The following is a 12,097-nucleotide window of genomic DNA, read 5'->3' on the forward strand; positions in this document are numbered from 1 at the left end:
CTGGAACCCGATAGGAGAACAGTAAGCGGGGAGGAACCGCAGGCTGACAAAGGGCCCCTCCCCCGCCCCCTCCCTCCTACCCATACAGCCTCCCTCCTACCCCATACAGACTTGTCTGTCTGCCAGGAGGCGCCAGCACCAGCGTGGAGCGCTCAAGGAGAAACGGAGGATTGGCCTCAGACCTCCAGAAGGGCTCACATGTGGAACAGGCCATGGGCTGGCTCCGGGTGGCCCGGCCCGCAGGTGACAATAGAGGGGGCAGCGTGGGGCTCTAAAGAGAGAAGAATTTCAAAGACACCCAGGGGAGCCCTGGAAAGGACAGTTTCAACAGGTAGTGAGTGTCTCATGCCTGGAGGCATTCAAGCTGACAAGTGAGCACTGAGGAAAGGCCATTGTTGAGTGGATTCCAAAGCACCTGAGGGCACGATCTAACCATTTCCCCCCCCATCTTGTAGCATTGTGCTTAGTACGGGCTGAGCTCTCAATAAATATTAGCTATTACTACCATCATTACCATTAAAGTGTTCAACCTAAAATTCCCGGTACGGTCGGTAGGTTTCATAAACTGTCAGCGGTGGGGAGTGACTTCCGCGGTCCTGTCCAGCCGCTCATTCCGGCTGGCCGAAGGGCAATGCCAAAAGCATTCTGATTTCCCAAGTGAGCCCAGTAACACAGGCCGTAGGTGAAATTTTAAAATGTCGATTCAAAGAAACTTTTAACGCTGTGCAGACCGGCTCTGCCCGTGGTCCCCGTTTGTGGTATCTGAGCCAAGGTCACTCTGGTCTGTGCGTTTCCCACCCACCCGCTGTGTGACCTCGGGTAAGTTACTTCCCCTCTCTGTGCCTCGATTTCCTCAGCCGCGAAACAGAATGCTAACGCTGGCCCCACAGAGTTGTCGTGCGGATTAAATTAGATGATGCGATCAGAGCCCCTGTGTGGCGTCCCACACATGGTAAGACTTAGTAAGTGATAATTGTTGCCGTTGCTGATTTTTCCTGTGTTCGACTCATGCTTTATGTCCCAGGCAGAGGGAATCGTGGCAAATGGCCCACCTGCACCCCATGCTGAGATCTGGTCTTCTTCCAGCACGTTGCCCTGGGATCTTGGCCGACAGCTTCTTTCTATTACAGGCGCGCCGAGTGATTGCTGGCTTTCTATGTACCTGGTGATAACTCTAACCTGGCTGCTGGGTTTTCGGGCGGGGTGACAAACCCAGAGAGAAGGGGGCCGTTGGGGAAGAGCTGAGTGCTGAAACCCTAGTCCCAAAAAGGTGGAGACAGGAAAAGAGAAAGGGGCCGTGGAGGCTCAGTGGCTCCCTGGGCTCTACATCAGCACGGTTTTGCTTATGCTAATGGTGGGGTTGGGGGCGGGGCGGGGTGCGGATAAGGTCAAGTTCTTTCTGGCTCTTGCAGAACTCGCATTTGCATGGCTCTATGAGGCACCTGGGAATGGAGTGAAAAACGTAGTTGCTGATTCCACAGGTCTGGGCTGGGGCCCCAGGCTCTGCATTTCTAGAGCTCCGAGGTGCCGCTGCTCCTTCCAATCCAGGGACCGCACTTTGAGTAGGAAGACACTACCCATGTCCCAGCCCCTGGTCTAGCCCCGAGGGAGCCCCAGGAGAAGGCGGGCCTCAAGAGGAAAGGTTCTCTGAGCAAAATAGCTTCCAATGGCTAAGAGCGCCCTGCTGCGGTAGGGGACCCGGGAAGGATCTCCCGAAGAATGTACTCAGCTCCATGGGAAACACACGAAAACCGAAGTCACGTGGCCAAGGTTAATCAGCCGGAAAGGAGCAGAGCTGGGATCCAAGTCCCATCTCTAAGATTCTGGGACGATATTCCAACTAAAAAGTTTTCTTGTTTCTTTTTCTTTTAATGTTTATTTATTTTGGAAGAGAGAGAGCGTGAGCATGAGCTAGGGAGGGGCAGAGAGAGAGGAAGAGAGAGAATCCCAAGCAGGCTCTGCGCTGGCAGTGTGTGGAGCCCCATGTGGGGCTTGAACTCACAAATGGCAAGATCATGACCCCAGCTGAAGTTGGAGCTGAGTCGACGGAGCCACCCAGGGCTGTGGCTTTTCTTGAAGCTTCTTCCTCCTGCCTTTCTTCTTCTTCTCTCTTTCTTCTTCCTCGCCCCTCACCCTCCTCCTCCTTCTTCCCTAAGGTGGCCACATACACAGTCTTTATTTTAGGAGTCTTGTTTTAGTCTTATTTTTAGAGTCTTTATTCCTACCTGGGATGGGTGGGCTCATAAACCCCGTAAAATTAGACACAAAATTTTGTACCTATGTGTGAGTGTTTTTCCCAAGGAGCAGGGTCCATGGACTTTTCAGATTCTCAAAGAGACCTATAAAGAGGAAAATGGAAAAAGCTCTGTGGTGTACCTCTCCTCTCTCTCTCCCTCCCTTCCTGTCTCTCCACCCTCTCCCCTCTCCTCTGCAAGGGGCTGGTTTCACCCGGATGCAGTATGGCGAAGCTGGCAGGTGGGCCATGGGCAGCGCGGGCCTCCCTGCACAGTGTTCTCTGTTGGGAACAGCACTACCAGAGTCGGGGTCCCGGATGGGGAGGAGGCATGTGTGCGATGTTCTCTTGGCTTGGCCAGCCACCTGCCTAGACACCCAGGCTGCCATCATCCACACCCTGGCTCCTCTCCTCCCATCTTGGGCTTGGACAACGAGAAGCCTAATCTCACTATAAGTGAATCTCCCTACATGGGAGGTCAGGGACGCAGAGGGCTCTGGAGCGCCCTCATTTTTGCGCTTGGCTTTGCAGCTGGGGAAACTGAGGCTCGGGGACGCAAAGGGGTATAGTTGTCAGTAACAACGGAGCTGGGTCGGACCCCAGCCTCCTGAGTGGCAGCCCAGAGCTATCCCAACCTTTACAAAGTCAGTCTTGTTCAAACTTCCCCTGACTACACATTGTGACCGGGAATGCAGACAGATCTGCCAACCCACTGTCCATCCCGGCTAGAACCCAGACGATCATAATGTCGTGAGCTGCTTCTAATGTATTCCTTTAAAAATCAAAAAACCCCAAAGCTCTTTCTCCAGTGTCGCCCAGTGGACAGTCAGCAGACTTTATCTGCCAGCACTTACAAAAGAAAAAGAGAGAGAGAGAGATTGCCGTTGAAGAAGAATCTAAGGCCCCCGGAATCTTAACAAGGCAGCTCTGTTTCTTATCATCTTCAAAAAGCCTTTATTAAGCCTCTCTGGGCTCATGTGGCCAAGCAAGCACTTTACAGAATCAGATCAATCAGCGGTCCGTCAGCAAATGTGTACAGCGCGCCTACCGTGGGAAGCCAGCGATGTGGGGGGTAGCAGGGTGTGGAAGTGCGACCACTGACCTCACGTTAGGGGTGCCCGGGGTCTGCGCTGCCTGAGACACCTGACCCACCAGTCAGGGTGGGACAGTCAGTGAGCATCTTCAGAATGTAGAAGAGGAAACTGCCTCCTCTTAGAAGCCAGAGCGGGGGAGTTGGGGGGGAGGGGGCACGGAGAATCCAGTTTCAGGACTATGAAAGCCCCCAGTGCCCCGGGCATCCCTCCAGTGGGGGCTGGAGGGTGACGAGATGATGTTTTCAGCGTATTTGGCCTCCCTGGGGTAGGTATCTTGGGCATAAAGTATCCCCAGCACACAGCAGAAGCCTGGCACCGAGAAATGTCGCCAAAGCAGAAACTCAGACCTTAGTTACCAAAAAGGACTCACTGGGGCTCCTGGGTGGCTCTGTTGGTCAATAATAATTATAAAAATACTGTGGCACATGGGCGGCTCGGTCAATTGAATGTTCAAATCAGCTCAGGTCTTGATCTTCCAGTTCGTGGGTTTAAGCCCCGCGTTGGGCTCTGTGCTGACAGCTCGGAGCCTGGAGCCTGCTTCAGATTCTGTGTCTCCCTCTTTCTCTGCCCCTTCCCTACTCATGTTCTGTCTGTATGTCTCTGTCTCAAAAATAAATAAAAAGGACTCACTGCTAGTGAGCCATGGAGGCAACTAATCATGCAAACTAAGTGCAGGGCCTGGGAGCTGTTCCCTTCTACATCCACAGCCCTCACTGTGTGACTCTGGACAAGGGACCTCACCACCGTGAGCCTCCCTTTCCCCATCTGTAAAATGGGGCATGCTGTGATTCTACATAAGATGTGGGTGAGGCGTGGAGCACAGTGACTGACACACAGCAGGGGTGAGGTAAGTGGTGACTATTATTACTCTGAGTAGCAGTATTTTTATAATTATTTTTTGATATTTATTTATTTTTGAGTGCAAGCAGGGGAGGGGTGGGAGGGGGGACAGAGGATCCGAAGTGGGCTCTGGGGCTCAAACTCCCCAACTGCAAGATCATGACCTGAGCCAAAGTTGGACATTCAACTGACCGAGCCACCCAGGTGCCCCAGTATTTTTACAATTGTTATTGACAGTTTTCTTTCAGTATCAGTTCTACCATGTGCAGCAGGAAGTTGTGGACACTTGATCAGAGACCATAGAATACAAATTGGATATTTCACTCATATCTATGTTCATGCAACAGACTGTTAATTGAACACCTACTAAGCACCAGGACCATCTGGGTGCGGGCAGCACAGCCCAAAGCAGAACAAGATCTTTCCCCTTCAGGGACTCTGAAGCAGGGACATGTGCCTCCTTTCCAACCTGAGAACTGTGGTAAAAGCAGCACTTGGACCTCTGTCCTCATGGGGATCCCTCTCCCGCTTGGACAAGCACATCAGTGTCGGTTCTGCCCAGGTGAAGAGTCTGAGGCCAGAGACAGCAAGTTAGACAGTGAGTGGCCTGTCCCCAGTGACAGATGTCCCTGGTCTTTTCAGCTTCCCCTGAGGAGGCAGCCCTGTCCAGTAAGAGGGCCCTGGGTGGCTGGGGGGTCAGGTCAGGATACCTGGGTTTGGGCCCCTCTTTGTCACTTCCTCCCTGTCTGAGCTCAGACTCCTTCCTCTCTTTCTATCTCACGTGCCCCATTTGTACAAGAGCGCGTAGTTCATGGACGCCTCTTGTCCTCTCGGACGGCAAAGCTCACTAACAATCACACCCTTTCCAGGTATGGACAAACAAGGCCGATCTTTGGGGGTTGCTTTTTGACTTTTAAAAATCTGTAATTAAACTCAGTGACTGTGGGACCCAGGCTGAGCAAATACTTCCACGTCTGCTAGAACCTGGCTTAAAGAAGATGAAGAGTCAAAAGAAAATGAGGTTTCAAACAAAAAGCAGTTTGGAAAAAAATATAGATCTCATTTTTTAAAGACGGGGAAAAGAACTTTCGACGTAGGTCAGATCTGGGGTTTGAATCTGATTTCTGCCACTCGCTGGCTGTAGTGGGCACTTCCTTGGTGCTTTGTGGACACAGTTATTGAAACTTCTTATCAGCACGCATGTCAGTATCATTGCTGTCCCCGCGGTCTCCCTGAAGAAACAGAGGCACAGGAGAGGTCAGTGCCTCGCGTGGGAACATCCACTTCCTCAGTGAGCAAACTGGGATCCAAGCCCAGGTGGTCTAGAAGCTGCCGTCATTGGTGGGTTGGCTGCTGTCCTGGCCCGTCGGCCTCAGGAAGCCACGCTGTAGCAACAAGCTGCAGAATCCGCATGTCCCGGTTCCAGTGCAAGCTAGATGTCTACTTGACTTCTCTGTGCCTCAGTTTCCTAGTCTGTAAAATGGAATCAATCAATTCAAACTCACAGGATCCTTATGAGAATTGAGGACATAGCCATAGCAGAGCATGTACAGGTATGAGGATTCCTTCCTTCTTCGTTCCTTCTTTCCTTCCTTTTTACCTTCTAGCCATTCATCCATTTACCCATACACCTACCTACCCAACCATCCATCCATCCATCCATCCATCCATCCATCTGTTTAAGCATCCATCCGTCTATCCACCCATCCTTCTGTCTATCCATCCATCCATCCATCTGTCCATTCATTCATCCATCCACCCATGCATCCACTCATCCGTCTACCCATCCATCCATCTACCCATCCATCCATCTCTCCATTCATCCATCTTCCTTACATTTATCCATCCATCTGTCCAATCATCCATGTACCCACCCACTTATCTATCTACGCATCCATCTACTCCATCCATCCATCCATCCACCCATCTGTCCATCCATCCATCCATCTGTCCGTCTGTCCATCCATCTGTCCATCCATCCATCCTCCCCTCTTCTCCACCTTTGATCCTGTGTCTGTGGTCCTAATCCCCACACTTCCCTATTTCGGACTCTGAGTTCACCCCAGGAACCTAAGGACAACTTTCCTGACATAGGTCCCCAAAGCCACTCAGAACATGGCTGACTCCTTTCTACTTGTCCTCAATCTGAACACCCTTAGGAACCACCCAGTCCCAATGTCCAGGACCCAGCACCACTTCCAGGCTGTGGACTCCCCGCTCACCTCTGGGCTCTTCTGCACTTCCTCCAAACCTCTGGCCATTCCTTCCCCGTCCCCTGTGTAGGATGTCTTCCTCTGTCGTTCCTTGGCTGCTCATGCTCCTCAGGTGTCTTTCTTGGTCCTGCATTCCTTCTCATTGTACTCACGGGGCCAGGATGATTCCCGCCACTCCCCTTGCCACCTGTCCTGTGCTGGAATTTTCTTGTCTGCTCTCTGGGTCCACTCTCCACCCCGTCCACTTGCCCCGCTCTGTGCCCCAGAAGCCAGTGTGGATGGTTAGCTTCAGGCTGGAGTGAGGGGTGCACCAACAGGAGACTGAAGACTGGGTACTCATTCCCTGCTCCCTCCTTGCTGGGCTGTGGGCTGGCTGCAGCCCCCGTTCCACAGGCTGCCATGAGGGGCCCCTCTTGGCCACAGCTCTTATCAGATCCTGGTAACCACACCCACCTTGCCTGTTCCGGCCTCAGGGTGGTGCAATGTCCCCTTGCTGGGTCAACTTGACTGGGACGCGATACCCCGGCACCCCATTACTCAACCCCTCCCCACCTAGGCGTGGCTGTGAAGGTATCGTGTAGACGTGGTTAACAAATCCCTAAAACCAGTCACCTTGAAGTAAAGGAGATGACCCTCCATGCTGTGGGTGGGCCTTGTCCAATCTGCCAAAAGGCTTTAAAAGCAAAAGAAGATTTCCCTGAAAGGGCAGACTTTCCACCCCAAGGCTACAGCATGACTCCTACCCACGAGGTTCCAGCCTGCCCTACGGGCTTCAGACCTATCAGCCCCCATGACAGTGTGAGCCAATTATGAAATGAAGAATGAAAAAACATTAAGTATATGCATACATTTTATTTTTAATAGTTAATTAATTATAATTAATATATATGTGTGTGTGCACATACATATATATCAATTAAAATTGTGTCTGTACAACTATAATGATATGTATATCACCCACTGGTTCTGTTTCTCTGGAGAAACTGGCTGGTACAGATGGTGACATCTCTCCACTGTTGCCCGTCCCAGGGGGCCCCTCCACGCCTCTGTGAGGGCCCCTTCCCTGCTCACACTCTTATAAACAGTCCCCGAGGACTTCCTAGGCTTGCCTGATACTCCATCCATTTGGGGACAAGCCCGAGTCTGTACTTCCAGCTCAGAGCTCATATCTCCAGCCTTGAACCCGGTTGGCCTCTCCCCTTGAAGGTCCAGCAAATATCTCGAACTCCAAACATCCCAAACAAAGCCAGTCATTCTCTTCCCGGTGCCCAGTCAGGAACCAGATACCCCACCCCTGCTACCCCCTAATCAACCACCACTCATCCATACCCCCCGCCCACCATAACTGTTCATCTAGCACGTGTTTCCTGAGTGCCTGCTGTGTGTCCAGCACCAGCAAGGTGCCAGGTAATGGGCAAGGGAACCAAGTCCTGGATATTGTGCTCAGGGAAACAGGAAAGAAACAAGTGAATGTGCAGAGGGTGACAAGGACTCTAAGCAAAAGAATGAGGCAAAACCAGGGTACAGAAAGGTGTGAGGGGCTAGTTTAGGAGGGGCAGGGTGCCAAGGAAGTCTCCTTGAGGAGGTGACGTTTGACCAGAGCCAAGAGGTGAGGGAGGGAGGCAGTCATAGTTGTATATAAGGGAAGAACAGTTCTGGGTGGTGGGAACAGCACATGCAAAGGCCCTGAGGTAGGAGCAAGCTTTGTGAGCTGGAGAAAGGGTGCGACTCCGGCTGGTGGAGTCAGAGAGAGAGGCCAGGAAAGAACAGCGCACGCACCTCCCCGTTGCTGGTGACTGCTCCTTGGCTCCAGTCCTTACTGTCTCTCTGTCGGATTGCTGTGGTGGCTCCTAATTGACCTCTTCCCCTCCCTGCCCCAGTCCATCCTTATCCTTCACGACCAAAGTGACTGCTTTGATCGCAGCACTGCCCTACTTTCAAACATCCAGTGTCCTCAGAACTAAGTCCAGACTCAGCAAAGAAACTCACAAAGGTCATCTTGACCCAGGCCCCTGGCTCACCCTCCTTTACACTCAGTCGCCCCGACACCCCTTCCTCCTTATTAGTCCTCTGCAGCCCCTGAGGGACTTCTTTCTCATGCCCCATCCTCACCACCCTTGAGCTTCTGCCCTTAAACTTTTGCCTGTGCTGTTCCCCCTGGCCGGAATGCCTCCCCATTGGCTTGCTCCAGACCTCAGCTTGGATATCCCCTCCTCCAGGAAGCCTTCGATGACCCCACCCCTGGGTCTGAGGCCCCCACTCTGGGTTCCCACAGCCCCCAGCATTGCCCCATCAGAGCCCATTTTCGCCACGTGGGATGTATGTCGTCTCCTTGAGGACAGTGATTATGCCAATGACGCCCAAACCCCCAGCGCTGAACAAGGGCCTGACACCCTGCAGATGCTCAGAACATGTTGATACAATAAAGGGTTAAAGAAAGCAGAGCAACGGGCTCTGAGCGATGCAGACGAGATGCAACACCCTGTCTTCATCCCAACAATCTCACAGCGCGTCCGCGGGGATGAGACTCGGGCACACACGAAACCACACGCTGTTAAGGCTCAGCTGTGTGGCAAGACAGAAGCAGAGAGGGGAGGGACAGTGTGCAGAGGGCTGGAACATTAGCCGTTTCTTTTTAGGAGGAGACGAGACAGGGTGGAGGAGAGGCAGAGGCGCTGGGGTGGCCCCTTGGGGAACGAATACGGTTCACGTGGGTGGGGACGAGGGACACCTACAGCCAGTAGTTTGCACAGAAACATGGCCCCATTAGCGAACAAGGTGAGGCGGAGCAGCGTCCCCGGTCCAAAGGAAATCTGTTGGAGAACAAAAAGGAAACGGCGGCAGGCAAGATGATGGGCGCTCAAAGAAGTCACAAGAAGTCACGGGTAAGAGCTGACTCTCTGGAGTCAGTCCTGGGTTCAAATCCTGCCTCTACCCTTTGGAGACCATTTGACCTTGAGCAAGTCACTTCACCTTCCTGGGTCTCGGTCTTCTCATCTGCAAAATGGAGATCATGAAAGCTAAGCATCAGGGTCTCCTCACTGTCACAAGCTCCCTCAGGACACTGGATGGGGCCCTGGAGATGTTTTCACAGGGTCATATGGCTTGGTAAAAATGATCATTTCATAGTTTTTTCTTAAAGAGGGACCCCCAAAAATCTAGACTCCTCCCTCTTCTCCCCCACAGCCCACATGTCTACCTTCCAGGGCTTCCAGGGCATTAGATGGAATCACGGGTCTGAAGCCTTTAGCACGGTGCTTGGCATATAATATATAGGTGCTCAAGAAATGCTAGCCATGGCGATAATCAATATCATCGTCATTGGATTCATCAGGGTGTTTGGAGCCAAATAGCAGAAACTGGGTCCAACGAACACAGGCAGAAACGGAATTACTGGGGGAATTTCTGGCAATGCCTAGAAGCAGCGGGGAGGCCGGTGAAGCAGGCCCAGGACACGGGCAGCAGCAAAGGACGCTATCTGGTCAGCGGGAGGGGTTCTGTCTCTCATCTCCGCAGGCCGTGTCCAACAGCATCATTCCCTTTTATGAGTTGACTTTCCCCTCTCTGAAGAGGAGTCTTCCAGTCTTTGCAGATAAGACAAATAGGTCTGCCTTAAATATTTCTATTACTTAAAAGTTCATAAATCTGTTGGTTTAAAACTGTCAGCACTACGGGAAAGTCCTGAGATGGAGCCGCTCTTATCACCGGGCGAGGAATTTGCCCAAAGAGGGGGCAGGATGCGAAATGAAAGATGGCGGCCATGCCCAGAAATGAACGGCCTCCCGGGCCCTACCCAGGACGCTTGCCTTCCCAAGAGACGCTTGGGAATCCGGCCCAAAGAGCCAGGTGTCATATGAGGCAACGATCTAGCCCATTGCAAGCTGCCCTCACCAGTTCCCATGTCCCTTTGACATGAGTCGACGTGGGGGCCAGACGCCCACCCATCCTCTACACCAGAGTGACCCTGTGTTTTGGTAAATAAGAGCTACTTTCCACTTTTGTGCACAGTACCCAGAAAGGTCTCAAATTAGAAGCAAAGAGACTAGGGTTCTGGGCAATGACTTACCAAATATTTGGCAACTACCTCTCTTGGGGGTGGGGGTAGGGAGAAGCATTTGCCAGTTTCTCTGGGGTAAATCCTCCCTCCATGGCTGGCATCACTGAATGCAGCTAGAGTAGATGCTAAGTAGGTCCCCATCGTGTTGGGTTTGCACACACAGCTTCCACAGGTATAAGGGGCCTCAGAAACATGGACAGCATACATTCTGAGTACTTATTACCTTCATTTAACATAATGTGTTTAATGGTATAAGTGTATATATATCTTTTTTTTAAGTTTATTTATTTTGAGAGAGAGAGAGAGAGAGAGAGAGAGCATAAGCAGGAGAGGGGCAAGAAGAAAGGGAGAGAAAAACAGAATCCCAAGCAGGCTCCGTGCCATCAGCACTGAGCCCAAAGTGGGGCTTGAACTCCTGAACCCTGAGATCATGCCCTGAGCCGAAATCAAGAGTCGGACACTTAACCAACAACTTTAGGCTTGGCGCTCCTAATGGAAAAGTATATAATTTAACCTTTAAATAATAGCTGTGTTTAACCCCTGGGTCACAAAAGCCCTGAAGGCTTCACATTGGCCGTTGCACGTTGGTACAAACCAGACCAGCACATCAATGGCTCCAGGACCTGATCTGGGCTGCGGGTTCGAACACCGGCCCTGCTACTTTCTGGCTCTGTGATCCGGGGCAACTTCATTAGTGCGGTTACTCAGATAGGACTTCGAAGCCCCTGATTGATCCTTGCGGGAACCAGTATAGGGGTCACTGCTATTATCCACCATTTACAGATGGAGAGACTGAGGCACAGGAGGACTTGCCCGAGATCCTGGGATTGAATCCGGGCAGCCCCACACTGGCTCTCCATCCGGTGCTGAGCCAAGCTTCCGTCTCTGCCTGTAAAATGTGGACGCCACGATCGATTTCCTGGGGGAGTCGTGAGGACACGAACGTGAAAGGAGCGAATGCAAGGGACCCATGGGCATGCCACCTGGCACACAGAAGCCCCAGATTCCTTTAGGGCAGGCTTCTCCGGGGGTGAGGGCCGGGGTCTGTCAGAGCAAAGGGGGAAGACTGGGCAACGTAATATCAGCTGGCTGTGAATAGCACGATAAATCATCAGCTGTCTTTCTATTATTACCCAGGCTTCAGGCACCCAACCTCTTATCTATATTCACTCGGCGAAAATATGCTCTCTCCCCGCAGAGAAATCTCGGCGCGCAGCACTGCTGCCTTCATAAAATAAAGCCAAAGTCCGAAACTTCCAGAAGTTTCCAAATCCTGCCATCTGCCCCCCTGGGTGTCACACACTGGACTGTGTGGCCTGTCGGCAGCCTTCTGAGGTCTGCCTTTGAGAAGACGGAGCTCAGTCCTGCGCTGGTAGCTGCTGCTTGCTGTATGGGGAGAGCAAGTGTGCAGAAAGCCTTGGGGGCCTCCAGCCCCGCCCCCCCTGCACCCTCGGGCTGGAAATTCTCCCATAGCCTTCCCTTCCTCTGCCTTCCTTCCCCTACCTGTGCTCTGAGAGGCTGATTTAACTGCTTCTAGCTCTGCACCTCCTTCCTGCCAGCCCAGAAAACCCTTCTCGGAACCTCAGTTTCTCCCTCCGTGAAATGGGCCCTCTCCCTTCCAGTCCACCTTGCAGAGGTTACCTCGAGGGCAAAGCAAAAC

The sequence above is a fragment of the Crocuta crocuta genome, unplaced genomic scaffold (genome assembly GCF_008692635.1).
Source record: "Crocuta crocuta isolate KB4526 unplaced genomic scaffold, BGI_CrCroc_1.0 scaffold692, whole genome shotgun sequence".
Lineage (NCBI taxonomy): Eukaryota > Metazoa > Chordata > Mammalia > Carnivora > Hyaenidae > Crocuta > Crocuta crocuta.